We start from the raw sequence: 18,841 nt of genomic DNA on the forward strand, positions 1-18,841 counted from the left end.
ACAGTGCCTAGATCCTCCCAAACAAGAGTAACGACATGTCCTATCCCAGATGTGTATCTATGGATGGAAGGCATTATATAGGGCAAAGTATCATTATTATTACTATTATTTAACTCTTATAACACATCAGTCACCAGAACAGCCGAGTTACTCCCACAACTGCATTAAGTATGACAACTAAAATATGCAACGCTTTTGTTATTTCATCCTCCGAGGAAGAGTGGACTGTCTTGTTTTGACAGAAGGTGTTAAGCACATATATTTCTCTAGGTATGGTGGAAAATACAGATCACAAAATGTGCCTTGCTACTCCAGTTTTGTCTATATTCAACAGTGAAGCTGAGGGTTCAAATACATAAAGTAACTCCAAACAAGCTAGTTCAGATCCCGGAGCTGTGCAGTTAACATGTGGCAAAACACAGATTAATCTGTCCTGAAAGTGCAGTAGATTAGCCTATATGGAGCTCTGCCTTACCATGTTTCTTGAAATACTTGGATGGATTTAGGTTAGAGATGGCTTGAGTAGAGCTGACTCTATACACAAGTCAAGTAGATAGTTTTTCAAAGGCATTAACCAAAGGGACAAGAAAGCTGCTGGGACAATAAAGTTTCTGCCTACTTTTCCTGTGCCCTGGAAAGGAAAGGGTAGAAAGGTTCAGGACAAAGAGCTGATCCTGAAGACGGTGCAGATGGAAAACATGAACACTTCCATCACACAAGAGTAGGAGCAGCAGCCAGCCTGGCCTCCCATCACAGCTCCTTCTCGCCTTGTGGCACAGCCAGGCCACAGTCACTCTTCCTTGGAGGAGCAAAATTCTAATATGCCCACCTTCACAAGCTGGAGTGGGCTGATGAGGACAAGGGCCTCCTTTCACAACAGCATGGTGTGGACAGTGTTCACCTACCTGGCCTTGAGGATGTGGGGAGATATGTGCTAGCACCAGCTGTGAGAGGTTGTGCCAGGTACCCTGACCAGGCCCTGCTCTCCGGGACAGGTTTGTCGCAGATGCTTCCACTGTGCTGAGAGTTGAATTCCCAGGGGCAGTCCCTGCTCTCGGACTTCAGGAGATGGAGTGAAATTTGGTTTTCTAGATTTCCTGGGCCCATGGCCTGGAGACAAGGACTGGGATCTTGAACTTGGTCCAGTGTGGAAGGAATATTGTAGCCAAAATTGCTAAGATGTGCTGCAGCACTTTGAACTAATAGAAGTTTCCTTAGCACTAAGGGCTTTGTGTCCAGATACATCGCTTTGCTGTCAGCTTGCCAAGAGGTGACAAAAGCATGAATAAGGCCAGGTCATTTGTTGCCAGGATGGAACAGAGTCTCCTCGCCAACCTGGGAAGACAGAAGGCTTTCATCCCTGCTCAGGGTAAGAACACTCCTGCACAAGCGACTACACTGATGATTGTTGGCTGCATTCTCCAGGAGAAGGAGCTGGCACAAATTTCTGCAAATTCTTCCTTCACTCATCAGTATCACTACTGTTTTCCTTGGAATCAGCTTCAGGCGTCTGTTCTCCATCCATGAAATATTTCAGTCTCATCAGGGCTATGTCTGTGGTGGAGATAAGGCAAAGGGTGCGTGTCATGTAGGTATCGCTGATACAGAGCTGTGCACCAGATCTGCCAAGCAGCTCCTGTGGTTGTTGAAAAAGACCTGCGGGTGCTGAGGGAAGGGCCAGCTGGTGGCGGAGCTGTTCCTCTCAGTACCTCTAGATGTGTCCCACCGTGGCAGATCTGTCATATTTAACATGCTGGATTGAGTAGCTACCACTTCTCTGGGGTGAGGCTGCACTGCATCGTGCTAAGCACTGTGCAGTGCCACCGCTTTCACTAACGAGAGCTGCACTCCTAGCACACCACGGAGAGGAGAAGCGGAAATGGCACGAAGCCACCTTTTCTCTGAGCCCTTTGCTTTCTCACAGGGCAAGTGAGAAGTGGATAGCCTTGAGGGTGAGCAGCAGTATTAGGACTCTGCACACTATTCTGGTGCTTTATTGACAGAGTCCAAAGGTTCCAAATGTCATTTAGCCGCTTGGGAGATGGAGCTCTGAATTTAGACAGCTTCCTGCTTCCCACTTCACTGAAAGCTGCTTAAAGTTGGGAGAGCAAATTGAGCCAGGAGAGGGAGCCATGGCCCTTGCGTGGCCCTGTAACCCATCTCCTCCCCTGCAGGACCCTGCAAACGGGGAGATGGACGTCGCGGGACCTTTGCAGCTCCGCGGCCGGAGGAACTACTCCTTCCCCGCAGGGGACCCCACTCTCTGCAGGGGACGGGGCTACGCGGCCATGCCCAGAGCTCGCCCAGGGCCGAAGGAAGGTCCTGCTCCACCTATTGCCCTTGCAGCCCCCGGGAAAGCGTGAGGCGCCTCGTCTGCCTTGGTGCAGGTGCGGGCGTGCGGGTGGGCCGGCACCGAGGCCGGCGCCCTTGGGCAGTGCCGCTTCCCCCGCGGGGGCGAACATCTGGGGAGGCCCTTGCCTCCCTCTCAACAGCTGGAATAGCCCCCCCTCCGTGCGCGGGAGGCCTCTTCGCGGCCACATCTGGGAGAGGGGAGGGCCGCCCCCGCCGCTCGCTCGCTCGCACATCTGGGCGGGGGCGGTGCAGCTGGCGGGCGCGCCCCTGCCCGGCACATCTGGAAGGGAGCCGGGGGGGGGGGTGGAAATGGAGAAATCCTCCTGTTTTGCATAGCGGGCCCGGCCGGCGGGGGGCGGGGCGGCGCCGGGGGGACGGGGGGGCCGAGGAGGAGGAAGAGGAGAGCGCGGCGCGCGGGACGTGGCTGCGCGCGCCCTGCCGCGCGCCCAGGTGAGCGGGGCCCCGCGCGCGGGCGCGCGCACGCGTGGGGGTGGTGGTGGTGGTGCTGCGCGCGTGTTTTCGCGGGGCGTGGGCGCGGGGCGGTGCGCGCGCGCGGGGCGGGCTGCGGGAAGCGCGGCCCCGCTGCGCGCCGCCGCCGGCCGGAGGCGCCGGGCCGCAGGGCGTCGGCGGGGCCCGGCCCGGCGCGGCCGGGAACTTCCCCGGCTCGCTGGGAAACTTTTGCCCGGAGAAGGCGCTTCGCAAGCGCTGCCCGCGTCCCGCCGCGCCTCGCCGCTGCCGGCAGCCGGGGTAAGACAGACGCCCTGCGCTCCGCCGGCCGTGCCCTGCACTCGGGGATAGTCATTAGACACGGCGGAAAGGGGGGGAAGGGGGGTGGTTTTTGGAGAAAGGCGTTGGGCAGCTGGAGCGCCGCGCTGCTCCGCGGGGAGGTCGGAGGTGCCCACGGCACCTCGCTTTGGCGCCCTCCGTGGGGCCGTCCCGTCCCGTCCCGTCCCATCCCGGTGGGAGCAGCGGGCCGTGCCCCTGGGCTCCGGCTGCCCCCGTCCCCGGGGCGGCCCGGCGGGATGCAGCACCGGGGGTGCAAGGCAGGGGCCGCCTTAGCCGGGGGGGCTTCCCCGCTAGGCACCGTCGTCCCCCCGCGGAGGGCGTGTGGGCTCTGAACGCGACTCGGAGCCAAGCTGCAGGACCGCAAGTGCGTAGCGCAGCTGCTCCTGTAGCTCCGTTAAATTAAATGCGGAGTGGTTTGCTTAAATTTCCTCCTTTGGACCAGGGAGGTGTGGGTATGTTCCTCCCTAGCTAGACCGCTACAGGCGCCGATGGATGCAACTTTAATTTTCATCTCCATTTCAAATGTGTGAGCCTGTGATACCTGTCCCCTTCTGCTGTCAAATGGATCTTTGAAATGAAGGGGAGAGAGGAAGGGGGTCAGATTTAAGACGCAGCAGGAAAATAAAGTGGAAGAGGCACATCTGAGAAAACAGTCTGAAAGTGATTAGATGCTGGCAGCAGGATGCTTTTTGCAGTGTGTTTATTGGGATCAGCTGCCCCCTTACGCAAAGCATTTTGTAGGGGTGTCTGGATGGAAACTGGCTGGTGGGAATGCTTTCCTGAAAAGGAAGGGGAAAAAAGGGACTATCAGGGCTCTAGTTCTTCAGGCGGCCCTTTTCTGTACCAGTGTCGTTTCCCCTTGGTTATGGTGGCTATGCCTGTTCGTCAGCCTAGGTAGGCTTCTCCGTGTGTTTGTACAGTGCCTGGCACAATGGGATCCTGATCTCAGGGCCCTAGCATGTTACTGCAAACCAGATTATAAATCCACTCTCACACGCACACTCTCTTTCCATTCTAGCCTCTGCTTTGTGAATAGCTGGTTATGATGCTTGGGTAAAATTCTGTTTTCTTTTACAGACCTTCTTTTCTTGTTCAATGATGGTCTTTGTTCCATGTTTTTAGTTTTGCGATATTAGGAGGGGCTTTTTATTTCTGGACTTGGGAGATTGCAGCAAGCTTCTTATCTTTTTTACAAAATATTTGCAATTTAATTAAAAAGTAGTATTTTCCTGACACTCCATTTTTAACTCTGGCCCCTCTTGGGTAAGCAGAACTGTCACTGAACTTACACTTCCATACACAGAAGGATGTCAGGATATTATTTATTAGCTGTGTTGTAGAGAGCCCATATCTCAAAATGTAGAGGGCCATTTATAACAGGTTGCTTTTGGCAGTTCCAGAAGATTTACTTGTTGTATTGTGTACCTGGCAGGAAATGCTTCTCCTGTTTGCATGGGGAGAGCATCACTCCAACCCAAAGGCTCTGTGGTGGGAGGGCTCAGTGCTGGGGGCAGTTCTGCTTTTCTGCCTCTGTATCCTACCTGGCTCTGGTGAGCAGGAAAGGGCAAGCTGAAGGGTTAATCTTTAAGACCCGGACACTCTCCTTGTTTGGAAATAGATACAGAGTTGTCCCTGCCGGTGGGAATACCTTCTCCATAGGAGCCTTTGCTCCATTCCTGGAAGGGTAAGGAGGTAGGATAACGGGGGACTCAGAGAGTAAAGCCATGAGGAGAGACTTGGGGTGGTGGAAGCTTGCAGGGCATCAAAATGATCTGGAGACATGGAACTGGGAACGTGGGAGCTGCAGATGAAGCAGGGAGCTGTGGGATGAGAGGTTAAATTGCTGAAGAAATGCCTCTGTGCAAGGCAGAGAGCAGGTTTACACACATGCAGCCCTGTGACCTTCTTCCCGTGTCTCTGGATGTAGTTTGAGTTCAAAGAGTCGACATATTGCTTAGGATGAGCTGTGCATGCTCAGGTCTGCCCATGCCCAGTCCCTTCAGAGTCCGTGAAGGAAAGCTTGCACCCATGCTGACGGGCTGAACAGCTCTGGGGTCCCTTCTCCCAGACCTCTGGGGCTCTGCACAGGTACCCTCTGTCTGAGCGTTTGCTAGTGTGCAAAGAGGTTGGGTACTGCACAAGGCTGGACTTGAACAGGTTCATGTCCAGGGTCAGGCATCAGGGTAGCCCAACCTTTAGGTGCCTGGAAGGAACTATAGGTCAGAGAGACTTTCAGGGGTTGAGACAGCAGTGTGGTGGGAGGTCAGATGGTGCCTGGAAAAGCACAGGAATGGGGAATGCCTCCTTGCTGGCTCTGGTGCTGTAATTTTATCCTCTGAAATATGCATATAGGAAGGAGGAGGGAGAGAGAGAGCTTGTCCCAGCTTTATTCCTGCAGGACCTGCCTATGCCAGATGCCAGCATCAGGGGAGAAGCACTTCGCTCCTTCAGATTAAGAGGCAAAACATGTTCTTCTTTCCTTCTTCTCTTTTATTGTTATGTTCTGGAGTTTTATGTTGGTTGTTTTGGCAAGCAGATAATTTCCCTTCCTCCTCCCCATCTCTCCCAGGTTCCACAAAACTGTTGTCAAATGTCCTCCCATTTTAGCAAGACTCTGGGTTGCAAAAACTTGCCGTGGAGACCCTAGCAGCTGGCAGTGTGAGAGAGAAGGTGTCCCAGCTGGGCTCTTGGGGCACAGGTTGCATTAGCAAGGTGGACGGTTAGGAAGATTATAACCAGCATGCGAAGGTGTTCAGATATCTGTCAGCAGCTTCAGCCATGCTGTCCAGTCTTGCTTTTTATCGTACAGTGACAGGGAATACTTTGGGAATAAAAATAGATGTATGGGAAAGCCTATATAAGCTGAAATCTGTGAACAGCACCACATTATCTGGGAACTGAAACGCTTTCCACAGTGGAGCTCACAGTTCAGACACTGCCCGCTCTCCTCCTTCCTCCCCTGCCTGTCTCCTCACACAGCTCGTGGACTTTGCTGCCCCCGTAAGCAGAGCCCGGAGCTGGGTCCTCTCTGCTGCCTGGCGGAGGCAGCCGGTTGGTAGCGTCTTTGTACCTGGCAGGTGCGAGCGGGTGCTCCTCCAGGTGTGCGAGGTGGGCCAGAGGCAGGGGCAGAAGGAGAGCAAAGCTGCCCAGAAGTGACCTGCTTGCCAGCCACCAGCTCTGGAGTCTGCCCACAGCTCCGAGGCCGAGGTGCTGGCGGGTTTCTTTCTCTCCGCGGTTTGTAACCACTTTGTTCTGAGCTGCTGCCATCAGTAGAAGCTATGGCCGTGATTTGGTTGCTGCTAAGCTGGAACGAAACAGCTTCTTATTTTGGGTGGTGTTTGGGGTTTCTTTTTCCCTTCCATGTTTTTGCAAAGCGGAAGGCTAATCTCACAATTCTCGGTCATAGTTTAGAAACAGCATGATAAAAGACTGGTAATTAGTTTGTCATGAAACTCCTTGGACAGTTTTGTTGTGCAACTGAAAGGCAAAGAGACAACGTGAATCACACGCTCAGGCAAATACTTTAGAAGCCTCTTCAGCTTTACTAAGGTCTTATCAGAGCTGAAAAAAGACTTAAAAAAAATAAGTTTTTAATACCTCTCTGTCTCTTTAACAGAAAAGCTGCAATATGTTTCTTTTGCAGTTTTGCTTAATCCCTTGCATACTGAAATAAAACATTTTCTGTCTTAGGCCTGATCCTGTCCACCCATAAGGATGTGATATTTTCATGATATTCGGAGGGTCGATTCTTGTGCATTTAATCAACTAGTATGTAAAATCTTGAAAACGGTGACCTAAATGTTTATCCTTAGTGCTGACAGGATGGTGTAGAACTGTGTTTAACTATATATTTATAACAATTATGTTGCTTGGTGAGAAAGGCATGACATTTTCTTCTCAGAGGGAATTTTTGCCTGTTCTGCCTTTTTCTGCCTGTTATTTCTGCTTGTTGTTGTTTTTCTTTATCATTTTTACCTTTTGTCCTGTATGTAAATAATGAGCTAATTACAGTTAATCTCAGTGCAGTGGAATTAGATTTTTAAAGAGTGAAAAATAATTCCCATCTGTTAGATCTGCAGTAGCATTTTGGGGAATTGCCTTCTACTCGGAAGGAAGCCAAAACTTCTCTTGCTCGATTTAAAGTTTTCCTTGCAATATTTAAACTGGATTTTTAATCATTTAGAAAACAAACAGAGATGGAAATAACTTTTCAGATTATATTCGGCCAGATTCTTAACATGCTGGTTAATAAACCTGAACAACTCCATCATATTCCTAATAAAATCAGTTGAAATCTCACCACCAAATTCTATCAGAGAGGATTAGACCCTTTATTCTGGAAAAAAAAATCTATTTTTCCTAGTAGTATATTGCATTTCTGTGTTTCCTGTCTGCAGAGGCTCCTTTTGCCTAGCCAACCAACCCAAAGATGACTTCTTCCAAGGGAGCTGCTGCTTAAGTAGTTGCTATTTAAGATAGTCTCAGAACCCAAGTTTTCAGTGGCGGATATGTGGTACATTTATCCCCATCAGCTGCAGTGACTGCTGAGCTCAGGGAATTGATCTGTACTTTGCACTCATATGTTATCTTTCATCTCAGCATCTCTAAGCACTTTAGAGACATAAAGACACTCAGCTCTGGTGTGAGGTGGGGAGAGGTTATTCTAAATGTGGCTAGGGAAACAGAGGCACAGATTTCAGAAGCCTCTCCTAATGTGTTCGGTTTAGGGGACAGCCATCTGGAAGCTGTCTGGTGCCTGATTATCAGGGACTCACTACAATTTTTCAAGCACTACAGTTGGTGCTTGGTGCCTCTGTAGGTTTCATGTAGATCAGTCAGAAACTCATATTGGTACCCTACTAGCAGACTGTTTAAAAATCTTCAACCTTAGGGACTTATGAGAGCATAGTAAATGACAGAGGCAGTAGTCCAAACTTCTAGTTATTTCTTTCCCGAATAAGCCTTACTGCAAAAAGCAAACTTCACAAAGATCCAAAAGTAAAACAACCCCACCTCCATCCCACCACAGTAACATCCAGTCCTCCACCCACATAAATTTATCAGTGACTTATTGATTTAAAACTCTGGAATCTGCAGAAAATGCTTATTCTGAAAGCAAGGGCTGTACAAATTCACTCTAATACAAATAATTGGATTTGTTCTCTTGAGAAATAGCTGCCTCCCCCTCCTCCTTCAAGCACAAACATCTTCCAGCCCTTGTTTATAAGGGAACCGGATAGTGGGAGGAGGATGTATGTGCTGCTGCCTAATGTGATCACGTTGGCAAGCTCTGAAGGGCTTGTAGGGCACCCACTCTTTTTGAATGGGTGCAGATACCCCGCTGCATCCCAAACTGTGTTGCTCTAGCAGACTGTGCCTGTTACAGTTCAGCCAGCTGGGGCTGATGTTGTGTTGGGATGACTAAAAGATAAAATGCGGATCCCACTGGAGTGATGGCCTCACGGATTGTGTTGTCTTTCCTCTTCCTCTGACGTCCTGCAAAAATAGGCTGCAATGCATTTTATCTTTATCCATCTCCCTTGTTCTCTAGATCTAGAGTTGCTGTGTGGGCTTGAAGGAGCCTCAGTTCAGCTCTGGCTCCTTGGAAGGCAGCACACATGCAGACACCCCACTCTGAATCTGAGGCTACAGAGAGGGGCAACGCCTTTCTCCAGGGCTATTGGGTCCTCCTCTTCCACTGCACAGAGGAGATGCATCTTGGTAGCGGTGCATCACCCTCCTGCAAGTGTCCCTGGCATTTCAGCCCTGCTGAATAGCCCCAGGCTGTGGCTACCCAAGAAGGCAGTATTTTCCCCTTTCTAAGAATCTTTTTCTCCTTGTCGGCCAGGTGCAATGACCCTGCAGCTGTTGACAAGAAGTGTCAAAAGTGAGAAGGGAGCTCAACCCAACTTTCCAAAGATGCTCAGTGGCTCATCACTTCTTCTCTTCCTGCAAGGAGATGAACTGGCTCAGGGCTAGGATATGACCAGAACAGATTTAAGAATATTAATGCACCTGCTTCCTAGTATTAAAAAAAAATCCAAAATGAAAATTTTTCAGACTGCTCAGATTTTTGGCCCTTTGAAGCAGGGTTTTAACACAAAGAGGTCTTTTCTCCTGTCCCTGCTCCTTGTAGCCTTTGGAAATGTCAGCAGTGCATACATTGCCTTTTGTTTGTCATCCAGCTGGAGAAACGAATTCATTGCCCTCATGAGATCAATCATATTCTCCCCAAATAATTAATATTGATGACAATCACAGCATACTGTTGCCTGCAGTTCTGTCCCAGCCTTCCTGTCATGGAGGTGCTGTGGGTCACAAAGCAGACCTTCTCCTGGGAAGCTACTGGCCTCGAAAATTCAGGATCCTGTTGTTTGAAGGTTGAATTTAGTGCTATTCTGGTAGCGTCAGTGCAGGCAGAGCCAGAGCAAGTTCCCTGTGATGGAGCAACCTCATATTTGCAGAAGGAAATGTTAGACATGTCAGGAGCAAATGTGATACACATGGCATGTGGATGATTATCTCGTTCTGTTTCTCTTTCCCTCCTTTGTTTCTCTCTGTACCCGGGTTTGTCTAGCCCCCTTTGCAGAGTGCAGCTATGCTATGTTGTCCAGGAAGGGGCAGGAACGCAGAAGCAAGTTGCCCTGGCTATCCCTGGGAGGACCAAGTGGGTGGGTTGGGAACACGTAGAATGGGAGACCCAGGGAGAGCTGGAAGGACCTCTGGAGAATAGTTTGTAAGTGAGTTTTGTGCTGGGGGAGGCAGGTGACTCCTGTTTTTTCAGTGCCTTTGCTATTCATTTCCGTATTGCTTTAATATCTGTTCTTGATTGATGTGTAAAGCACACATGCAATGCAGCCTGTCAAAGCTGGGGGAGACGGGATGAAGCATCTTCACATCTTATTTTTGTTTGTTTTTCTCATAAGGCTAAATGTGTTTAAATTAATCAGATTGGTAAAAGTGCCAGGTGTGGAAATGCTGTGTGGCCAAAATTTGAATCAGGAAGACTCAACTGACTCTCTTTTATCCTTGATTATGTTGCTCATCCCAGAATAGCTGGATTCACTTGATGAAATCCTTCTTTATGCTGCAGGGAGAATTGGAGATCAGGTCTTTGCCACTAGCAGCAGCCTAGGTAAACCTGCCTGCGGAGCGGGAGACATTGCAGCCTGCATGGGGACTTTGTAGCAATGGCACAGTAAAAGAGGCACTTGAAAAGAGAAGCGAAACACTGTGATGTTGTGCTTTGGAGCACTGTTTTGCTTGGGGGCCTTTTGCCTGCTGTTTCCCTCTCTGGGGGAAATGAGAATTGAGAAGAGGTCGGGATAACAGCGAGATGCTGGTGTGCCGTAGGGTGCCAGTACACAGCACAGAGATGCCACCGAAGGTCCAGGCAGTGGTGTGTGCTGAATATAGAACAGCCAGCCTGGGAATCAGGCTGCAAGCACGGGGGGTGTGAGGGGAGGAGAGGGAATGAAGGAGCAGGTAGCTGGCAGTAAGGGCTTGCACTTACGAAAAGAAACTCTTGGAGCATTTCGTGAGACTGAGAGCACATTACAGCAAGGGGTCAGCAGAACTGGACGCATCCCTGATTGTGATGGTGGGTGCTGGGCACAACTGCTCTCCAGCGCACGCTCTACCAGGCAGTGCTTATGAGGAGACGCATCTCTTTCCTGGGAGATCTGCTCTGGGATCCAAGAGGCCCAAGCTGGTCCCGTGAAAGCCGGTAAGCCAAGCTGATAAGCCTGCTTGAGTCTGTATTATAGTCTTTGGATTTAGAGACTTTGGCTGAGCGAGCTTGTTGCTGTGCACTCTGTTGCACAGTGTGGACATGCTGGTGTATCTACAAGGACAGCAGAATAACCTTTCAGGGAAGGCAGTGGAGAGGCTTACATTTAAAAGTCATTAAAAAGGGAAATGGTCTGAAGGAAGAGTGCATAAATTAAATGCTGTTTCTCAGATGTCTACAGCTGCTCCATGAGTGCTAATACAGACTCTTCCAGTGGGGGAGGAATAGCACTCTGGATTCCTTAAGTCTCCTTAGATCTTTGACCCATGTTGACTGTAGATGTCTCTCTTTCTATGCAAAGATCAGTTTGTCAGTTTATTTTGTGATAGTGTCATACATGGGTATTTTTCAGAGCTCTTCTTTCGCTGTAACATTGTCGTCCAAAATAGAAGCATTGTGTCTTGCTTCATGGAAGGTCTCAGCACTTGTTGAAACTCTGTTGGAAGCATTTCATTCCCTGGCTATTCAGACTTAAAAAATAGACTATCCTGGCTGGATTCCTTTTGCTTGAGCACTGAAGTGCCCTTGTAGATTGGTGTTTGAACTGTTCGATAGCCAGCGTGAGTGCATTTGTGATCTGTGCTGTTTGATTTCATAGCTGTGGCTCAGCCTGCCCCTCTTCAGCCACCTCCACAGATCTCTCAGTGATAGTCACAGCTGTTTATTTGTTTTGTCCAGGTGTGCATATATTTCTGAGAGGTGACAGATTATTGAGATAGTTTATTTTAAATGTATGAAATGCAATATGCTCTGCTTGTTAAACAGCTGCCAGGGCATAATCAACAACATACTAGGTTCCAGCAGAGCAGTGTGTAAGATTTGTAGCATTTCTGCTTAGCTAAGCCCTGAGAGGACCCCATGAGAACTGAAAAGGGAGGGAGGGGATCCTGACTTTCTTCAGATATATTTTCAAGCCACTCACACTTCTCTCTGCCCCTCCACCTGTCTAGGTCACAATTTTTTCCTTTTCTTTTGTGGGGGGTAGCTACTTCCAGTTAATTCTGATTATTAGTTTTAAATCTGTTGATCCTAAAAGATGCCAGAAGAAGATGGTATCTAAATGCCAATAATGGATCACAGATTGCCTAGCAATCTCCTCTGTGTTCAAAACAGGTCAGTACTGGCAGATGCAAATCTTGCATTACCAAGGAGGCTCCCAGAAATGACACATTGTTAGTAAATATCTTCCCACTTTTCCCCAAGCCTCTGAACTTGAGCTTGGGCTGCCAAGTGCTCTGCCCACTGGAGCTTGTGGTGCTCTTCAAATGTTGGCGTTGCTGCTGCAGTTTGTGTTGCTGTTTTGAAGCAGAAATAGCTTGGGAGTCATCTTCTTTCCCCACCTCCTGGTGCAACCCCTGAAGTGATGAACTGCTCTGTGCATTCGTCCCCAGGTTGGTATGCATAACAGTTATTAAAGAGGAGGGGAAAAAAAATATTTCTTGATTGTTTTTTTTCCCCATCTTGCATCAAGGGTATCTTTAAAACTGCCTTGAGATGACAGAACGGATCAGGTGTCCCCAAATAGCAGGACTTTAGGATGATGAGAAAGAGGAAACAAAATCCTTCCTTCCTCCCACTCTGACACCTTTAGTGCGGGCAGATTGGCTTTGAGCGGGGTGGTGAACTCCAGCATGCCTTTGGATCCACTGCCACGCACCGCAGCCAAGTGAGGTTGCTGGCAGAAGGTGCCTGGGACTCCCAGGTGTCATGGCAAAGCACGGCTCCGATGTTTACGGCTTTCTGCTAGGATCTCAGGCACGGCATGGACAGCTCTTGCCAAACAGGCCTTGCCAGCAGACTGGAGCCCTTGGCCTGGATATGCGGTGCAGAAGGCCAGGGAGAGGCCACAGTGGTGGTGGTGGGTGGACGCGGAGGCCACCCCGGGTGCCCCGTTGTCGTCCCCTGGCTGGCGCAGCGCATGGGGCTGGCCAGGGAGCATCTCATACGTATGGGCCCTGCTGGCTTAAGTGCCAGGTCTGTCTATTATTTGGGGTAGAGGGGGTTTGGGCTTACTGACCCAGCTGGGTCCTTTCAGGTTTTCTTTTTCTGACTAAGCATCCATACACCAAATTTTGGGTATCCAGCAGAGCTGAGTATAAAGACTGTTAGCTGTCTGTGAGCACCGCTGGTCTCAAGTGTAGGAAGACATCACTTCCAGGTCCTGTGTGACAGTGGCCAGTCCTGGCCAGAGGGAGACAGGAGATGCTTTGTGCTAGCGATGCGGGGAGACCCCTCACCAGGGTAGCTTTCCATTTCACTCCCACTAGTTTCATTATTTTTCCCTCTGCAAAAGCAAGTGTATAATATTTGCTGTGAAACAATCACTTCTAGCTGACGAAAAAGTTTCAGTTTGACAAAATCTAAATGTTTCCTTTGGTTTTGATGATATAAATTGCTTTTAGAATAGAAACATTTCAGAACAAAATGCTTTCAGCCCACTCTAGTGTTAGGCGCACAACACCCTGGTGAGTGCAGCTACCCCCATTCCCACAGACAGGAAGGCTGAGGCAGAGAGAAGCTATGGGCACAGCCAAAGGTAATACACAAAACTTATGGCAAAAGCAGGACTTCAACGTCAATCTCGCAGGTCCCTGGACTGGATGCGTCTCGCCATCAGCTGCGCTGTTGGGGTCACACTCCCATTCTCACCGTATCCCTGATTCAGGGCCAGATTTCAGCCCTGGCTGATTCCTGCTGAAATGTGCCTGGCTGTTAGGGAGCTGCTGCCAAGACAAATTGGGCTCTCTGCCCTTAGGAGAGATGCGAATGCTTTTCTAAGGACAGCATTTGGGGCCCGTTGTCGGTCAGTGTGCCTGCATCTGAAGTGATGAGTGTGGCGTAGCGTGCAGGCGAACAGGGAAGTGCACTGAACTCTTCACTGTATTCATCACCAAATTGCTGCTGATTTTTTCCCCCGTTCCCTTCTGAGAAGGAGCCTAGGAAGGAAAATGTTAATGAATGTGTTACTTCCTTCTGGAAAGGAAAGACTGGACTTTCAAAACTCATTGCCCGTCTTTCTGCACATGCCTTCGGGAGATTTCAGTATAACATTATGTTGCCCAGGACTTTCCAAAGGACAGGCAAACTCACTACAAGAGTGGTTTGCTTTGGGGAGGGATATGAGTGGAAACACTGAATGTGTAAGAAAGAGCGGTGCCGTTCAGTGCCCAAATCGCCTCCGGAAGAGAGGCAGGGTCAAAGAGAAGCTATTGCGAATCCCAGCTGAATGGCACCAAGATGGTTTATGCTACAATAATTCCAGCCATTGTCTGACTGACTCCTGCATGTACTGAAAAGTAAGAGTGTTTCCTGGAGGGCTGAAGGGCCTTTTCCCAATTCACATTAGTGTTTTTCCATTACTTTTCTGCAGCTGCTTTTGCTGACTGCCTTTTGTCTGCCTTTTGGATTCATTTAATTTGCCGTACATATATTTTCCTTGTAAGAAAACCCAGCAAACTCATCGAGCAGCCTTCTCCAATGCATCTATGTGCAGATGCACAGATCTAGGCTTAGTGCATGCAGTGACACGAGAGGAGAGGAGCTGTGCCCCTCTCCTGAGTGCCAGCCCCACTCTACAGCACGTCCCCGCTGTGGCCGAGCCAAGTGCAAATGGAGGGAGCAGACCTCACTAGCTCAAACATGCTGTGAAGCCCTGGCAGCATCAGTCCAGAAGTTTGTTAACTGCTTGTGCCTCCTGCCTCTTGTTTGCTAGCCTTGTCGTTGAAGGCAAGTGCTGGAGAAGGGAGGGGGAAGCAGCCCTTGTGCTGCCTGACTGGTGAGAGGCCATGTACGGGGCCAAGACCGGGTGCCTTCAGCCCCAAGTCCATGTGGAAAACAACTCCTAAGCTTGCCCATCCTGTATCAGCCTCCCTTCTCCTGTAGACAGTCCTGCACTCTCGAATCTCTGACTCAGAGGGGCTTGGGGCAGAATTACATGAAGAAAATAATAGGCAAAACCTGCTCTGGCCATTTGAACAATGTTATTTTTTTCCCTTTTTCCAAAACTGTTCTGTTATTTTAAATGCCCTTTCAGCCAGAGCACTTAGTGGCAAGGTTTTGAAGGGTGCTTTTGTTCTGCATTCAGTAGTGTGACTTCTCAGTGAAAAGCAAAAAATCTGTCAGATCTCTATAGGTGCTCATGGTTAGAAGAGACAAAGGCAGTTTCTTGAAAAATGCAGCATTATTCTTTAGAATTGGTGCAATATCTTTGAGAATAAGTGTGCAGTAGTTACTTTGACTATCGCTCTCTCCATTAATTGTTTGACATCTGTCTTGGTTCTTAAAATTGTTTGGAAAGTGTGGAGACTTTGTGGGGTCCACATTGCTAAAGGTGGAAGTAAGCAATTCCTCACCTAGGTCTGTTTGGAAAGGATGTTTTAATAAAAGATGTTTTATGTGAAAATATTTGTGTCTTTTGTGACATTAAATCCACTTCCTCCTAGTATCTATTGAAAAAGCAAGCCTTCCCACCTCTTCAGCTTTTGAAAACATGATTCTCTTCCATGACCATATTATTTGCTCCCCAGTAAATAGGAGGTGAAAGTTTAAAGAGAAGAATGCTTAGGAACCAAATTAAAACCGTTTCCGCTTTGAAACATAATGAACATTTCAAATTTTCTTTAAAAAATTTCTATCAAAGACAGCAATGGATTGTTTTCCCCTGTGTTTCTGTTATTAAAACATGAATTTATGGAGGCATTAAGAACACCTCAGAGTATGTTGGTCTCATGAGACGTTCCTGGAGCACTGAGAATGTATCTGAGCTTGCCAGTCTTGTTCTGGCAGCCCTGATTATCTGGATTTCTAGCTGTGGTATGGTTTCTGAACTGGCATCTGCTCACTAGTTTGTTCCTGGTTCTCTTTAGTATTTGCTTTTTATTTTATTTGCCTGTACGCTAGATGTGAGCTCTGTGACCTTTTAGGGTGAACGCAGCTATTGCAGATTGGAGTTTGCACTCGCTGACCTTTGGCTCCTTCAGTTGCAGCTGCACGTGCGATGTTTCAGAGCAGTGATGTGAAATTGTGTAAGACATTAATCAGGCACTGCTGCAGTTTCATCACATACAGACAAAATGGCATCATGCTTTCTGGTGTCACGAAACAAAGCAGCAGATTGCTGGAAGAGGCTGAGAAAACTTTTGCATTCCTGGCAAGCCTGGGATGGGTCACAGTCTTATGGCACCATGTTCTTAAAGCGTTACAAAACCCCCTCTTTTTTTGTGCAAACGAATGGGTGCATTTCATGGTCTGATAGACAGAATCACGTTAATCTCCATGGTGAGAAATGACCACACTATATGACCCCAGAACTGTTTTGGGAACACCTTTCTCTTTGGGATATATCACAGGTTTGGGGCCATTTAAATTATAGCTTCTTTAGAGTACCGGCAGCACTAAGAGGTCTCTCAGTACCCAAGAATTGGTCCCTGTGCTATGTTAATAGTGCAGATCATCAGATCATGTGGCATTAATTAGTTTTGGAACAATCATGTGCCACAGGAAAAGACCTGGATTTCATATAGTCCCCTTTTCCTTCTTTGCTGTGCATGAGAGCACTCCGTTTCTTAACCAAGGGAGGAGAAGCCTCTTCCTTCATTTCAGATGGTAAATGGTGGCATGGGCAGGGCATCCAGGAGATGCGAATTGTTCCCCTTGGCCAGCCTTCGATTCTGCGCATGTCCCTTCCATGGTCCTTTGTATTTTGTTGTATTTTGTAAAGTGTCAGAGCAGCCACAGCCATGGTCAAATGAGTCCCATTCCTGTAATGGAGAAATTGCTGTAATCTGACAAGCTCTGTGTCTGTCTGTCTCCATTGATAAGATCTTTTTGGAAGAGCCTAGAATGAGCCAGAAGTAAATCAGACTGTGCAGCGCTTCTAATTTTATAGCTGGGTAGAATAAGGAACAAGAGTTTTCAAACTAGCAGCCAGAGCATGGAAATTTTAGATACCTTGCACAGCACCTCGGCCGTAGGAACAGAGAACCAGTGGCTCTGTTGAGACTACTGCAAGGAGCATGTTCTTATGAGCATAGTTAATGAATGTAAATATTAACTCACTGCAGAGTTCATGTATCACTGGGTAAAACATAATAGTTTATTTTGGCCTCAAGCCACATAAATGCCTTGCTCTAAACGAGAGAAACTCATCCAAAGGCAGTAGTTGTTCCTGCTTGCTTGAGGGCTGAATTCAGTCTGATTTGTGCAAATGTAGGAGAGAATCAGTGGAAAATAAGAGTGAGTTAGGACACACTATGCATTTATCTAATGACCAATGGAGAGGGAACTGTTAGGAATCTTTATTATGAAAATGATCCCCCCCATCCTGTTTACACTTCTTCCAGTCCAGCAGGCAAATTCCCCAAAGTTCCTAAATTCCCAATCAAAGAGGCAGCGTGTTGATTCTCTCAGTCTGTTCAACCTTATGGCAGAAAGATGTTTTATCTTTCTTGAGCATTTCCAGAGGGTAGGAACACTTAATTTTGTTTTCCTCTCGATGGAGTCTTCCTATGTGACACTGGGAGTTGGTTGTAGATGGCAGTAAAGAAGGGTTTGATTAGCAGCTGGCATTCCAGTTTGGATTAAAGAAGTAGGGGAAGACCAGCTCTCTTAGCTGAATCCCGGGGAAGAAAATGCACCAGTCTTCTTCCCTGCTTCTTGCAGGTTTGTGAAGGCCTCAGGACTTCCAAGGCAGTCTGCACCCCTTTGCATGGGGCTGTGCAGGGAGGAGCAAGCTTTCTCCAAATTTCCTTCACACTTAGAGAGATGAGCCCAACCAAGGGGAAGCATTGTGTGAAAGCTTTTCAAAAGCAAGCACCAAAAATGAAGCATTCAATATCTGCTGCTGGATTTTCAGTAGTACAGTTCACACATCCCATTCCCATTAATATCTGCAATCTGTGTGGTCTTAGGGGCTCTATGCTTATGCTTGAGGACCTTTTGTGTAGTGTATATATTATGGACATGCTTATAAGGGACATCTTAGGGAACTCTAGGGCTTCTCTCCCCACTGTTTTAGCACATCCTGATGGAGCAGGTTTCCCTGTCATCTCATGAGCGTACTCATGACAGTATCACTATCCTCATTACCACATCTGCCCAGCAGAGTTGAGATTCTTTGATGAAGTTTAGCCTTTTAACCATCTCTCCTCCCCTTGTGATCTGACAGCACCCAGGAATATCCAATGTAACCTTCACCCCCTTAATGAGAACATCTAGTAAATGTCAGCTTTCGTGACTAGCAGCTTATAGGTTGCATCCAGGAAAATCTAAAAAAAAAAAAAAAAAAAAAGCAAAATTTATTCTAGTGAGTGAGCAGCTCTGAGGTCAGAATGCCAAATACCAGAGTGTGTGGCAAATGAAACTGGTGGTCTACATTTATCTGAAATCACAGGAAATTGTATTCTGTAGTGGGAGCTGAGAATTGTTGTGAAAAACAATCTGGGATTGTTTTCTGCCTGCCTATAGGTGCTTCTTTGGAAGTATAAGCCCTTGTTCAGGTCATTTCCAGAAAAGTATAACATCTGGAACTTATTGACTCCTTCAAGGTGTCCATTTCAAGGAGCGTTTGACTGGAAGTAGCTGGAGCCGTGTCCTGAGCAGAAATGCCTGCAGGAATGGGGTGAAGCCGCTGCTGTCTGACAGTTGCCCATTGCGCAGACTGTCAGCAAACAGACCTTGCAAATTCGGACTGTGCAAGCACATTTATTACTCCAAACCGTCAGACCTGTGCTCAAGGAAAAGGTACTTCAGCCACTGCTCACTGTCATGAGTGCTGTGTGCACTTGTTCATGTGAACAAGCAAGTACTTTGAGGTCTCAAGGAAGGACTTTGCTGTTTTGGGAGCCAAAACTTGGGGTTTGTACGCTGCCATATGTGACACAGAAGCAGCTACTTTACTCCATGTGCACATGGACA

General features: G+C 48.1%; 1 protein-coding gene across 4 annotated transcripts in view; it reads left to right on the forward strand.

The window, feature by feature from the left end:
• The first annotated feature begins 2,741 nt into the window (after nucleotides 1–2,741).
• Nucleotides 2,742–18,841, forward strand: part of IL1RAP (interleukin 1 receptor accessory protein) — a 56,230-nt gene continuing 40,130 nt past the window's right edge. For 2 of the 4 annotated variants that reach the window (XM_067301790.1, XM_067301793.1), the window contains exon 1: nucleotides 2,742–2,802. The gene's annotated coding sequence lies outside the window, so the exon portion shown is untranslated. Of the gene's footprint in view, nucleotides 2,803–2,990; nucleotides 3,100–12,289; nucleotides 12,319–18,841 lie in introns of those variants that run through there. The other 2 variants (XM_067301791.1, XM_067301792.1) reach the window with 2 other exon arrangements.

The sequence above is a fragment of the Apteryx mantelli genome, chromosome 9, assembly GCF_036417845.1.
Source record: "Apteryx mantelli isolate bAptMan1 chromosome 9, bAptMan1.hap1, whole genome shotgun sequence".
NCBI lineage: Eukaryota > Metazoa > Chordata > Aves > Apterygiformes > Apterygidae > Apteryx > Apteryx mantelli.